The sequence below is a fragment of the Beta vulgaris genome, chromosome 5 (assembly GCF_026745355.1).
Source record: "Beta vulgaris subsp. vulgaris cultivar EL10 chromosome 5, EL10.2, whole genome shotgun sequence".
Lineage (NCBI taxonomy): Eukaryota > Viridiplantae > Streptophyta > Magnoliopsida > Caryophyllales > Amaranthaceae > Beta > Beta vulgaris.
Genome location: NC_079206.1, coordinates 33,944,160 through 33,958,180, shown reverse-complemented (window position 1 = coordinate 33,958,180; position 14,021 = coordinate 33,944,160). Strand labels below are relative to the sequence as shown.

The 14,021-nt window shown below is 36.5% G+C and overlaps 2 long non-coding RNA genes across 5 annotated transcripts; both read left to right on the top strand.

The window, feature by feature from the left end:
- The first annotated feature begins 6,143 nt into the window (after positions 1-6,143).
- LOC104908306 (uncharacterized) lies at positions 6,144-9,645 on the top strand. Of its 4 annotated transcripts, none has more exons than XR_007274342.2 (5): positions 6,144-6,437; positions 6,572-6,696; positions 6,826-6,928; positions 7,693-7,774; positions 9,290-9,645. It is a non-coding gene; the product is annotated as an uncharacterized LOC104908306 (long non-coding RNA). The 4 variants fall into 4 exon arrangements; XR_792160.4 differs by adding an exon at positions 6,963-7,592 and having other exon boundaries at positions 6,572-6,928; XR_007274343.2 differs by having other exon boundaries at positions 6,572-6,928; positions 9,323-9,645.
- Positions 9,646-11,370: 1,725 nt separating this feature from the next.
- Positions 11,371-12,492, top strand: LOC125497300 (uncharacterized). The gene is made up of 2 exons (XR_007273931.2): positions 11,371-11,834; positions 12,347-12,492. It is a non-coding gene; the product is annotated as an uncharacterized LOC125497300 (long non-coding RNA).
- The last annotated feature ends 1,529 nt before the right edge of the window (positions 12,493-14,021 follow it).

Sequence of the window (14,021 nt, the reverse complement as noted above, 5' to 3'; positions counted from 1 at the left end):
TCAGATTTCTTGCAGAGTCTTAATATTCCGTTGGGTCTCACTGATTTCTATAACTCATTTTGGCAATTTACAGTTTGTATTCTTTAATTCGATAAAATTACAATCTTTGTGCTTTATCATCGAATTAATATTACTTGCAGGGTCGTGCTAACATTCTTTCAACTAGATAATTTCAAGTTCTTCAGGGGAGGTATAGTTAGTAGTTCTTTGGTTTAATAGATTTATTCCAATTTAGATTATATTGATGAATGTGTTAGTTGTCATGTTTTCATGTTTTTATCATAAAATGTTAGTAGTGCTTTGGTTTTATTATAATATGCTGTAATGAATGAGTTAGATTAGAAAATTCTTCATAACAAATGATTGTTGCATTACTATAAACTACTTCAAATGCTGCTACAGCAGCAAGACCTGCATTACCACTTTCATTGATTTCGATATGTTTTCTCATATACAAGTATATATCTAGAGTTTCATGTTAAATGTTCTCCGCGCAGTTAGGTGCTATCGTGATTATACACCATCCTCCACGAGTAGCTATCCAAGTTATTCTTCCACACTACTAAATTATAATATGCTGTAACGAACTTACCACCTTATCCTAAAAATTGTAGATAGTCATACTGTATGTAGTGATTCTACTTAGTCTCAAGTGACAAATTAGAGCTAGTGATATTTACAAAGCTATGACTACAAAAATTTCCTTTTATGCAACAATTCTTTTAACATTTCTCGCATATCTGATTATCATAAAATGTTAGATTAGAAAATTCAGATTTAATTTGTTACGAAGCTGCATTTTCACTGACTGAATTTGATTCTTTATTTATAATCATGTTTGCTAGGTTTGATGATTTTACTTTGAAATTTGAGTTTGTTGGATTTCCATCTTATGAAATTTGAGGTATGCCAATAGTTGTAGGATTTTATAGTTTCGTAAATGACTAAATTATTCATCTACTTGGATCAAAGGTAGGACACTATGGAATCATATAATCGTGACTGGATGCTATGCAAGAAAAATGACCCCAAGTATAGAACTGGTGTGAAGAAGTTCTTAGAGTTTGCTTTTACACAAGGAATAGGAAACTAAGTTGTGCCTTGTCCTTGTGTGAAATGCAACAATGAGAGGAGGAAAACCAGGCCGGAAATAGAATTAGATCTGCTAAAGTTTGGGATTGTTAAGAGTTACACACGTTGGGTACGACATGGTGAAAGCTTTGAATGCCAAGCTAATGCAAATGCTTTAGATGACTCGCATCAAAATATAGAGCATAATTATATGAGTGACATGTTGTATGAAGCATTTGGAATGGCGACACAAGAAGTAGATGTCGAGGTTGGAGAAGCTGTGGATGCAAAGGTCAAGGATGGTATTCGAGGAGATCCAAGTGAAGAAGCCAAAACATTTTATAAATTAATGGAAGACCTTGAGTTGCCGTTATATCCAGGCTGTAAAAACTTCTCAAAGTTGTCCTTTCTGCTTAAGTTATTTCACATAAAGTGCTTAGGGGGGATAACAAATAAACGTCTTTCTATAATTCTTGATGTGTATCTCCAACCTCTAATTGAGGAACTTAGGTTGCTTTAGAATGTTGGTGTGGAGACGTATGATGCCTCAAAAAAAGAGAAGTTTAGGTTGTTCGCTTCTTTGTTATGGACTGTTAGTGACTATCCTGCTTATGGTGATCTCTCTGGATGGAGTACGGGAGGAGAAAAAGGTTGTCCTACTTGCAACAGTGACACATCTTCAAAATGGCTAAGAAATGGACCCTCGTACATTGCATAGAGTTCTTTATTTATTTTCAATTTTTATCATTTCACACAATTGTAATTTTTTTATATTTGAATTTATTAGAAAAAGAGTCGCAGAAACATTGAAAATAGGTCATACCTTGATGCCGAACATACGGCAGGAACAAAAAGTTTTGCACAAAAAGCACAAGATATGGTAACGCGTGTTATTTCACCATTCCTGTCCTAATTTTTGGAATAGTTACTTAGGTTTATTGTTTGCCATTCCTTCAGTTTGAACGTGACAAGTAATGCCAGGATTATTGGAATTGTACGAGGAGACTCATACCAGAAGCGACAAAACACCTGTAGCTCAATCGGCACAGGACACCATGGTAATGATTATTCAAACTGGATTTTTTTTTGTTGTATTTGAAAGTATATTCCTACTTGACAAGATCTTCTCCCGTTATGCTCAGAATGAAATTAAGCAGCTAGTTGAGCAACGAAACACTTCAGAAAAAAAATGACTGATGAAGAAATCTATGCAACAGTTAAACCAAAACATAAGCCAAGTGCACGTGATCAACAAAAAGGGATAAGTCCCTCAGTGAAATCATTATTTGGGTCATTTAGTGAAGGAGAAAAGTTTCGCAAAGAGGCTGAAGCATCCAAAAATGAAGATAGTGAGGCAAAGAAGGAAGCAAACGTGGTTAAGGAGAAGAACGAAGCTCTAAGTAATACAGTGAGAGTCCTCGAAAAGAAATCTAGACTTATGGAACGCGCCCTAAAAGCCTTCATGAATTTGGCTGGATACAACATGTCCGATCTCAATATGGATGCGGTATGTCATAGAATATACCTTTAATTTAATGCAAAACAAATTAACACATGTGCATTATTAACAATTACAAATATTAACTTCTGTATTAATACTTATGACAGTGGACCGATGAAGAGGATGAGGAAGAGCTAATTCAAAAGTCTGAAAAAATACACAGTGATGCTGAAGATTAAAGAAGTTTTTTAGATATCATTATTAAAGGTGGACCCAGGTTTCTCCTTATCTTTTATTTTTTAAAAAAATTCATTGGTGATTCTATAATAATGGTTATTCTACTGCTATGCTGCTATGCTGCTGTTGTTCTGCTGCTGCTGGTATGCTGTTGTTGTTCTGCTGCTGCTGTTAGGCTTCTATTGTTCAGCTGCTGTTGATCTACTGCTGTTGCTATGCTGCTGTTGTTCTGCTGCTGCTGTTAGGCTTCTGTTGTTCTGCTGTTGTTGATCTGCTGTTGTTCAAGTTCAAGTTCATATACTGGTTTTTATATATTATGTGTTCAAGTTCATATACTGGTTTTTTTCCAATAATAATGGTTATTGTGCTCTAAGGATTATGGTTTTATTAGTGGTTATTATGGATTTAAATATTGTACTGCTTTTGAATTCAAGTGCGAGGTTTATGAATTGTCTTTGTTTGAAAGGAGTCAGGTCTGCCAATTCTCTCTTGTTGAAATTGATAGTGGTTCTGTCTTTGTCTTGTGCCTCTAATCTGCAATGGTGAATCTGGCTTGTTAATTAGCGTTATGCAGGTTATTCTATCGTCACCTAGATCATGTTGTGACCTGGCTTGGTGTACCCTTGTGACCTATGCTACTGCCCACGCATATTCTCCAGATATACGGAAAGTCTTCTGCTTTATGAAGAACTTCAGTCTGCTGTATGGCCATGGTAGCTGCTCCCCTACAGGTGTTTGTGGTCAAACTGGTATACTTAAACAGTGTGTTGCCTTGGTGCCTGGACTAGATTACTAGTGATGACAGTTATGGTTTTTGTTTCAGCAGGTTGTCGACGATGCTACACCAAAAATTAGTGTGCAGTAAGTAGGATTTGGATGCTGCTGCTACTGGTTTGCTGAACTCTACAGTTATAGAGTGGGACTTCCTGGTGCCTGCTGGTGATAACTAGCGGCTCACTCCGTGGAAAGTGGTCTGGGAGACAGCATAGATGGAACTATATGTGGAAAGTGGCGCATGTATCTGATAGTGTATCTTGTTTTGTGGTTTCTTTCCTTCTAGTTATGCATACGCAACCTTTTAAATGTAAGAGATGGTAACTAAGTTCGACACTTAATCAAGTCTCTAAAAGTACAATAATCAGTATGTTTCACTGATATATACTTTCTGTGAAGGAGATCGCACTGGCTTTGTTCTTTGGTATCAAGGGTATTAAGTTAGGGGCTGGTATTGTGAACTAGGTTCTTAATTTCCTATAGTCAGGTGAGTGGGTAGCAGGTGCGATTTTGATCATTGTTAAAACTACAAAGATTCACATGGCAACATGAGAATCAACATGTAATCTTTGTTTCATTTGCTGACCTTGGAAGCAAAATTTGTAAACTTTTAATGGACCATTTATGAGCTACAGAGGTTTTCACCTAGATCTCTAAATTACATGCACTAGCATGGCTAATCAGAATTATTGTGGGAGCATGGGAATGCACAAGTGTGGTATTTTTTTTATCGCTCCCTCCCCTTACAGGATAAACCACTGAAAACAAGCTGCTCTATATTATGCAGATTAGTTCTATGGAATTTGTTAAAGGGTATCGAATTTGGTTTCTCTGGCTTCTGCACCATTTTGTGGTGTCATAGGTGCTTGAAGCTTTATTACTGTATTATATGTGCAACTGCTAAGTGATTGTCTGTTTGATTTGTCTAACTAGTTTTCCTAGAGCAACTGTCAGTGCTTGATATTTGTTTACTGGCATTATCCTTGTTGAATGGAGCTTGCTTAAGGAGTCTTTTACATGCAGGGCTCCTCTTTTTGAGGTCCAGTCTGACAATTGGGATTGTTTTCGCTCTGTTCTTTGGGATCATGTGCATGCTGACTGCTCTGTACCTGAGTTAAGAAGAGCTTTTCATCTATCAATACCTATGTTCCAGGCTAATGAGGCAAATTTTTAGCGTCTACAAAGTTGTAGCTGTGAAGTTTGAAGGTCAAGATTATCAGCCTGTTGATATTTGCTAAAAGGTTAATGATTTTATATGGACCATGTAGGGGATTTTTACTCCTCTGAATAACTTAGGGCTGATTTGTCTTATGCAATTCTATGTCAGCATCTGGTAGACAAGTTGAAGGAGTCTGCAATCTTGAATGTGAACCAGCTGGTTCGAGTTCACAATGCATTTATCTCTGTGAACTTTATTCTGAGAAGATGGGACATGAATTGCACGGACATCCTTCAAGCAGTTCTGTTGTTCAATGTTGCAATATACCTGCAGAATTGATTCTTAGGATGTGCTACAGCCTACAGCATGGGTAGGATGAAATGGAGAGAAAGGGAATGGAGAGAAAGGTCATCTGATCTGTATCAACTATCATGTAAAAGTTCTATGGAGCTAACATGTTTCTGTCTAATGTATGTTGGCTGAAATTGTGATTGTATAGCCAATTTTTTTTTGTAGTGAATTTAACATATTTTTTTAACCTTACATTATTAAATTTTTAATAAAAAAAACAATAGATTATTATTCAAATTTTAATATCTATAATACACTATTCTTTATTTATGAAACTTGTGAGTGTGTCGCTATGAAATATTATATGACACAAAATACATGGGTTTAGATATAACTAACTACATTTGATGCTAAAAAAAATGGCTTTAGAGACAACTAAATTCATGTGACGTTAAATACACGGCTTTAGAGACTACAAACTACAGTTGATGCTGAAAAAATGGCTTTAGAGACAACTAAATGCATGTGACGCTAAATACATGGCTTTAGAGACAACTAACTACAGTTGATGCTGAAAAGAAATGGCTTTAGAGACAACTAAAGTCATGCATGTAACGCTACATACATGGCTTTAGAGACAACTAACTACAGTTGATGCTAAAAAAATGGCTTTAGAGACAACTATATTCATGTGATGCTAAAAATATGGATTTAGAGACAACCAATATTTATGTGATGCTAAAAACATGGTTTTAGAGGCAACCAACATTCATCTGATGCTGAAATGTATCTTTAGAGGCACCAGAATATACTTGGCACGAAAAACCATATAATTTTGAGGCATTTATGTGATGGTAAAAGGGGGTTTTAGAGGCAAGTCAGTCAAATGATGTGCCTCTATAGCCAATTTTTTTGTAGTGTATTTTAGCAACTGTTATGTAAAATCTAAATTTAACGTTTTAACAGAAGAATTGTTATCTTAGCTTGTATCGATAATATATCACTTAACAATTATCTTAATGTGTGTTATCTTTGCTATAAAATTAGTGTGTGGTGTTTTATTATTAATTTTGTTACCAGAACGTGGTGCTTTATTATTAATATTAAAAAAATTATCAAAATAATATATAAAAAAACGGTTTATTTGACTAGAGATTAGGAACACTTTAAACCCTTAAAATAAAATAAAAAATCGTAAACCCTTTTTCTTCAATTTGCAATTGCTGTAACTGAATTGTAACGCCTCTCTCGCACCACCTCCAACGCTTCACTCGCATCACCTCCGAATTCCACCTCCAGTTTCCATCTCCGGCCATCATCTCCGACGACGTTTCGTCCCTCACGCTCTCAATTTCATTCAGCAGACAACATGGAATCATCGAAATTTGAAACTTCACTCTACCCAGTAAATCATTTTGGGAGCAATTGACAACCATACTCACCATTGTTACCGGCAATTTATAGGTAATTATTAATTTTCAAGTCCTTGTGTATTCCTAATACATAAAGTATTCACTGAAGAATTGAATCATGAATTTTGATCATCGTTACTCTTCGTTCAATTAATTTGAAATTCATCTTCAATTTTTTGTTCTTAGGTCAAATTGAAGATGTCGAAGGTCACAGTTTGTGCTCATAACATGCCTTTGAGTTCCAGCGAGATCAGAGATCACGGCTCTTGTGTTAGTATTCATCGTATGACAACGAATCGTTCAATTTCAAGGTTAAATGTTCCTTTTCTGTAGAAAAATTAAATGGAGATGCTGATCGCAAATCGCATTTTTCTTTTCATTTAATTTCGTTGATTTCTTTTTTTTTTGCTGAAATTGGATGTGTCTGCTTTGTGTTGAAGGATAAGAAAGATGGAAATCTATGTTTCAGCTTTGACAAAGCATTCTACGAGGATTATGCTCAAGCTAGTGTGTATGAAGCTTTAGCTTTGTGGATTGTTCAAGGTAACATTATGGATTATAATTGTATCATTTGTAGAACCTTTGTCATGCTGAGCTCTGGCATATTGCAATCTGCAAGATGTACAATGTTGCCTTGTGATTTGCCAACATGTTCTGGTCTATTCTCTATAAGTCTATATCCATTATCCACAACTGCTATCTTCCTGCCCTTATTAGTCCCTAATGTAAATTATGATGGTATTTGATCTTTATCATTCGGTCACTCACCTAAGACAGTTTAAGAAATTATTATTACGTTAGTAATTAGTTGCAGAGGTCCATGCTGCAAAGAAGAGTGCTATTTTGACTACTTTTCTAGGGTCGTTGTATTAAAATAATAGTGGTTTCTTATGTAGAACTGTAACTTAGCTATATTTGGTTATACATATGCTTGTGTTTTTGGGTTTTCACTTGAATGTTGTAGGTCATACATGTATGGCTTTATATGTGCTTGATATCGACTAGAATTCGGTGATTACAATTTACAATGTATATGATCTGGTACTGTCATGGAATGCAAGGTCCCCATGACCGCCATCTGAATCAATTGTTGGCCAACTATCTTTTGAACAATTGTGTATTCAAATGCTTCATGTTGTGAGAATATGCAAATTTCGACTATATAGGGACTTGGAAAATACGAGGAAAAAATGATCGGGAGAACATGGTAATTAATTCAAGTTTTCACTCAACTTTCGACTTGTTTAATCACTGTTTATGAGGTAGAGTTTACCCATCTTTTCTGAGCTTACTCAATTTTGCTTCAGCTCGAGGGATCTGTGATCAATTATACTTCCTTCGGACTCGGAAAAGATCATTGCAACTGCTGCTAGGAAATCAAGTGATGAGGTATGTTTTTGCATGTTTGTTTGGTTAGCTTGTTGAAATGGTTTGACTGGACGGCTGAAATGATTTTAGAGTTGTCTTATCATGTTTTTATGTTTTTCTGAGTTTTGGTTTTGTATGTTTTGCAAGTAGAGAATTTTACAAGGATGGCAATGTGTTGAAGGGCTAATCAGTATTGTTGTGTGAAGAAGCAGATGAACTGGACTCAATTTAAGAAGTTTTCAACCCATTATGTTAGTTGGTAGCTAGGAAACCTGTTCGTACTCGACACCTTAGCCGTTTTGAACTAATGTAGTTCCTGGTTCTTGAAATGTTATTCGTTTCAAAGTCCAAACTCCAACCAACCAGTTTTTTGGGTTACATTCGGTTTTATGCTATCTTTGTCAGGTTAGTTTGGCTTTGGATCGGTCAATTTCAATTTTCAGGTTTGAAGTGTCCTTGTAAACTAACTTTTCATGGATGTCAAAATTTCAATTTGGTTTTGGACAGGATGTTCCTTGGCCCATTTCGGGTGCAGTAATGGTTGTTGAGTCACAAGTGTAGCACATTTTTGGATGCCTTATTTATCATACATGTATTTACTTGCTTCCTATGTCCTAGTTGTCGATTTAAAGATATTGTTTTGCTAGTCAATTCATATTTTTGGATCTCATATAAATCATCATGGGTGCAGTAACGGATTTGAGGTTTCAGAGGTACCACAATTTGTATTAATTACACACGTTTATAACTTGCTCCCATATCCTAGTTTTCCTGATTTGTGATAATTTTTTCCAACTATTTTTTTAAATCGAGCTGGTTACGGATGAATGTAATGATTAGGAGTTTGATGAAAAGGAATTTTAGTCATTTTTTTTGGATAGCCATTAATAAGTATATAGCAGATACACATCTGTTTTCAGTAGAATCTTCTATTCCACTTGGTGTCTTATCTTGTGTTTTAAGTGGTTCTCATCTTGACACCTTACCTACTCTTATTAATCATATAAGGTAGTTTATCTTATATTGATGAGGTGTCAAAATTAGAATGAAGTGGGACACAAGATAAAACATTAAATGGGACATATAATCTCAGCCCATTTGTTCATAACCAGCTAACTTTGCTTATGATTGTGTTTAGAACTTAGAAATATTTAAGGGGAAATGAAATGAGGTGGTATCTTCATCTAATCTACCTTAGGTGGGTATAGTGCTATAACTACAAGGTAGATCACTCTTTAAGTGCCTTGAATAATATTCTTTTAATTAGGCAAGTGATGAGAGTAGAAGGGAAATAAGGACAATAGCAAACTGCCTGAAGCATGAAAGTGCTTAATATTTTTTGAAATAAGGACAATAGCAAACTGGTTGAAGCCTGAAAGTGCTTACTGGTAGTTGAAAACACTTGATTATTATTTTATATTTGAATGATCTTGCTACAAGTATGATAAATTATTTTGTGCATGATTAATTATAAAGTTTAATTACTTTTCAAGTTTTTATATATGAATACTTATTTTGTAATTACCTTTATTGTAGTACTATAAAGGCATTGGTCCAATCTATTCTCAGGAGAAAATTGATGAACTCGGGAGGTTGTGGATTACATATGTCGGAGATCAACACGAAGCACAAATGATGAATGAGTTTTAATTTTCCGCCTCATTGTTACCTTAATCCACTTTTGGACGTACATTACATTTTTGGATTTGGATATTGATATCATGTGGATGTGGCTATATAATAGATTTGTTCTTGTTTATGATTTAGATTAATATTGATATGTATATATAGTAGTTTTTTTAGAAGTTTAGACTTATGATATTAGTTGAATTATTTTGTGATATAAAGAATTTCAGAAGTTTGGAATATCATATTCAATTTATTGGTTGCAAGATCTTATGCGTTGAGTATTAATTATACAGCAGATACAAGTATTGTATTGTCCTGTAAAAAAAAAAGGAATTGTACTGTACGATATTGTTGTGCTGCATGTTGCAACGCCTACGGCCAATAATATATGCTTGAAATGATAATTTGATTATTTTTTTAAAAAAAAATATCATAGATAACTCGTATAGGTAATATATGTTATATATATTATAGGAAAACATAATAGTTATTCAAGATAAGTGTTAAATTCTCCTTCTTTCAATTTGTCATATAAATAGCAAACATAACACTTATTTACAAAATGTGTTATCTAGTGGCATAACGTGTATTATAAATGACTGTTATGTTTTCTCTAGCAAACATAACACTTTCGTCAAGCGTTATGTTTACTTTACATTACATTGACTTGGATAACACCTCAAAACTGTTATGTAAAGCCTTATTTAACAGTTATCTTTGCCCTTTTTTGTAATAGTGTTGGGAAGGAATATGGAGGCTTACATTGACGACATGATCGTCAAAAGCCGTAAAGATGTGGATCATATGGAGGATCCACGAGAAACATTCTTAACTCTCAGAAAATACAAGTTAAAACTCAACCCGCATAAGTGTGTATTAGGAGTGGTGGCCGGGAAGTTTTTGGGATTCCTGGTCGACCAGCGTGGAATTGAGGCGAATCTTGACAAGATTCAAGCGATCTTGGACATGACATCTGTAATAGCCCTGTTTTTAAGCGCGTTTATTAAATATTAAATATATTAATTAAGTTAATTATGTTTCAAAAATTAGTATTTTATTTGAGTTGTGGAGTGTGATTTTTATATTACCGTGTTTGTAATATATTTATTTATTTAATTATATGAGATTATTATTATTATTATTATTATTATTATTATTATTATTATTATTATTATTATTATTATTATTATTATTTTGGGTTTTATGTGTGACTAAATTGTGTGGTATTTGGTCAAATAGGAAGTCAAAGTCGATTTTTCCTTCATCTCTTATACCCTATGTCGGTTTGATTTAGTTGAGGAAAACCCCAAACCCACCCCAATTACTTCTCTCTCCCCGTGTCTTCTAAACCCCAACCCCCAAATTGAAAAACTCAAAACCCCGTGAAACCCCATGAAACCCAAACCCATCTCTCTGTTTCTCTCTCTTTCGCTTACTGCTACATCACCCTCCTGTCTCGCCGGTGTTTATGATCGCCGGAGCCGCATCGAACAACCGCAACTTTGTTGTCGTTGCTGCTCTTCCGTTTGCTCTCTTCACTGTTCACGTCTCCCCTGTTTTGTTCGGTCGTCCTGCCGCACACCCGATGTTCGTCGCCCGCGCCGCCACCCCGTCTGGCCGGAGCTTTCTCCTCTCTTTCCTCGCGCGGTTGACTCCTTGGTTGTCTCGTTGTTGTTGGTGATTTTTGCTGCTGGATTGCTGTTGCCCTGTTCTTCTCTTTTCCCTCTCTCCTGAGACCACCGCGGCTGGTGTCGTTGTTGTGGCGATTTTGTTGTTGCTGCTTGGTGCATGGAGTTCGTCGGTGCTCCACCGCTGGGTACCGGAGCTTCGAACCCCCCCCCCCTTTCATTCCTTTGTTCTTCGCTGCTCACGTTGAGCAGAGGTAATCTAACTTATTTATTTTTAATTCAGACCCTTATATTCATAATTGCAAGCCCCAAGTTGTTATTGTTGTTGTTTCTCTGTTGTTTCTTGTTGTTATTGGGCGGTTGTTGTTCGTTATTGTTTTTATTGTTGTTGCGGTGCTGTCGTTATTATTGTTGTAGTTGTGGAGTTGTTGTGGTGATTATGGTGGATGTTGTTGGGTTGTTGTGGTTATGATCGATGTTGTATAACTGGTTGTTCAAGGGAAATTATATGAGGGTGAGTTTTGATATCGTATAGATGAGAATCTGGGTTGTCAAAGTTGTAGAGATTAGAAATCTTATGAGAAGTTTGTAATGAGGTATGGATTATTGGCTTATATCGGCAAGTAAACTAATATGTTTGATTCCTAAGGGAATGTTAGTAAACTAATGAATAGGTTGCTTTTAGGAAGTTCATTAGTTGGTCTGTATAGGTGATGTTGTTGAATAGTTGCTAATTAGTGCTATTGTTGGTGAGGTGATTCTTGGAGGATGATTTTGGAGATGAAGATTATTGAAGGTGTTGTTGGATTTGGATTGCGATTCAGGTAACTTTTATGTTCAGTAAAATCATTTACTCATGCCCTTGTGTGTGTGTGTGAACATTTGTGTTCTGTTTTCAATAATAAGTTCGTACTATGGCCATAGTTATGAATGTGATGTTATGACTTGATTCTAGAAATGTTATTCGATGAGTATGAATACGAAAACTGTTTTGCTGGCTTAGTTTATGAACTGAAAATAGTAAGTGGGCAAGGTATGGGTGGAGGAGGGTTACTCTTTTGACCTGGTACAGGTCGGCTACGCCCCATTGCGAACTTTGGGGGTAGTGTTGCTGGACTCCATAGCGCAGCTTAGAGGCAGCATTTGTCATTTGTCCTTTTGTCCAAAGCTTGTACTTGCCACTGATTTGTTTAAGAGAGTGAGTTATGCCAGCGTTATTACGAAATGAAAATGATTTGAGAAATAAAATCGTTTATAACGGGCTGAAGTAAAGGTTACGAGTTTTCCACTCATTTTGGAATTTTGTTTGTTTTGTATTTCTTTCCTGAATATGCAGGTTTGGTATCAAAGGCTCGGAATTGGAAGTGGAGCAAGATCAAGGTGTCATAGTGGCTTAGTTACAAGCTTGTAATTTAGATAGTTGGTTTGAGAATAGTTATTGATATTTTCGATGTATAATATTTGGGAATCTAGTTGAGATAATTGTGTTATTATAAGGATTTTATTTTGTGGGCCCATAACCCACAGGTCCAGGATCGATTTCTAGGTTATATTTCCACTGCGAGTTAAGTGTTTAAGTTGAGGCTTATTAAGCTTTGATTATGATTAGTGGATCTTAAGTGTATTTACCTAGCAGCTCGGGAAAACGGGCTGTTACAACATCTCCGTCCAAGATTAAGGAAGTCCAACGTTTGACAAGGTGTCTGGCTGCCCTTGGACATTTTCTTTCTAAATCTGGAGATAAGTGTCATCATTTCTTCGCAACAATAAAGAAGAATGCGAAATTTGAGTGGATGGAAGAGGCAGAGAAGGCTCTTCATCAGGTAATAAAAGAGCACCTTCGACAATTGTCCAGATTAATCAGCCCGGCCAAAGGAGAGAAGCTATATGTATACCTAGCCGTATCACCGTGCGCGGTTAGTGCTGTTCTCCTAGCTGAAAGGGATTCAGTGCAAATACCAGTCTACTTTGTTAGCCATGTGCTAAAAGATGCGGAGGGCAGGTATTCAATGGTAGAGAAGTTCGGCCTGACACTGCTATGGCCAACCGAAAGCTGAGACCATATTTTCTTGCCCATAGTATCCTTGTTTATACTGACCAACCTTTGAGGCATGTCCTACATAAGATGGATGCCTCTAGGCGAATGTTAAAGTGGGTTGTGGAGCTTAATATGTTTGACTTAGCATTTGAGCCCAGAAAGGCGATTAAGGGGCAAGCCCTAGCGGATTTCATTGTAGAGCTTACTCGGCCTGCAATAGAATTCATCCAGGACCCAGCAGAAGGAAAGCGGCATTGGACTCTTATGGTGGATGGGTCGTCCACTGCCAATGGTTGTGGAGCTGGGATCATCTTTCAATCATCAGAAGAAGACAAGTTTGAATATGCAATCAGGTTTCAATTTCAGGCTTCAAACAATAAAGCAGAATATGAAGCTCTTTTAGCAGGCATCAAAATGTGCAAGGCGGCCAGAGCCCTGGAAATTGAAGCAAAGTTGGACTCTCTGCTGGTGGTTAGTCAAGTCAATGGAGACTTTGAATGCAAGGAGGCATATATGAGTAAGTACATGATGCTGATTCAGGAGGAATAAAAACATTGAAACGATTTGTGGTCGACCAAGTTCCAAGGTCAGAGAATCATCAAGCCGATGCTCTCTCAAAATTAGCAAGTTCGGCTGAAGCGGATGTGCCGAGGACTGTGTTTTGGGAGGTAAAGCCGGCCAAGAGCATTGATCAAAAGGAAGTTATATTCCTCAGCGAGAAACGTCTGGATGAGCCCCATCATGAATACAAGGAAACAGGACGCCTGCCCACTGATCCTTGGAAGCTAAGTATGTAAAGGCAAGAGACAAATGGTTTGAGCTTTGGGATGGAACTCTATACAAAAAGGCCTTTAACCGGCCACTCCTCAAATGCATTTCTCGAGAAGACGGCCTAGATATCTTGAAAGAGCTGCATGAAGGGGCTTGTGCTTCTCACATTGGGGGAAGAGCATTAGGAGAAAAGGCGTTAAGG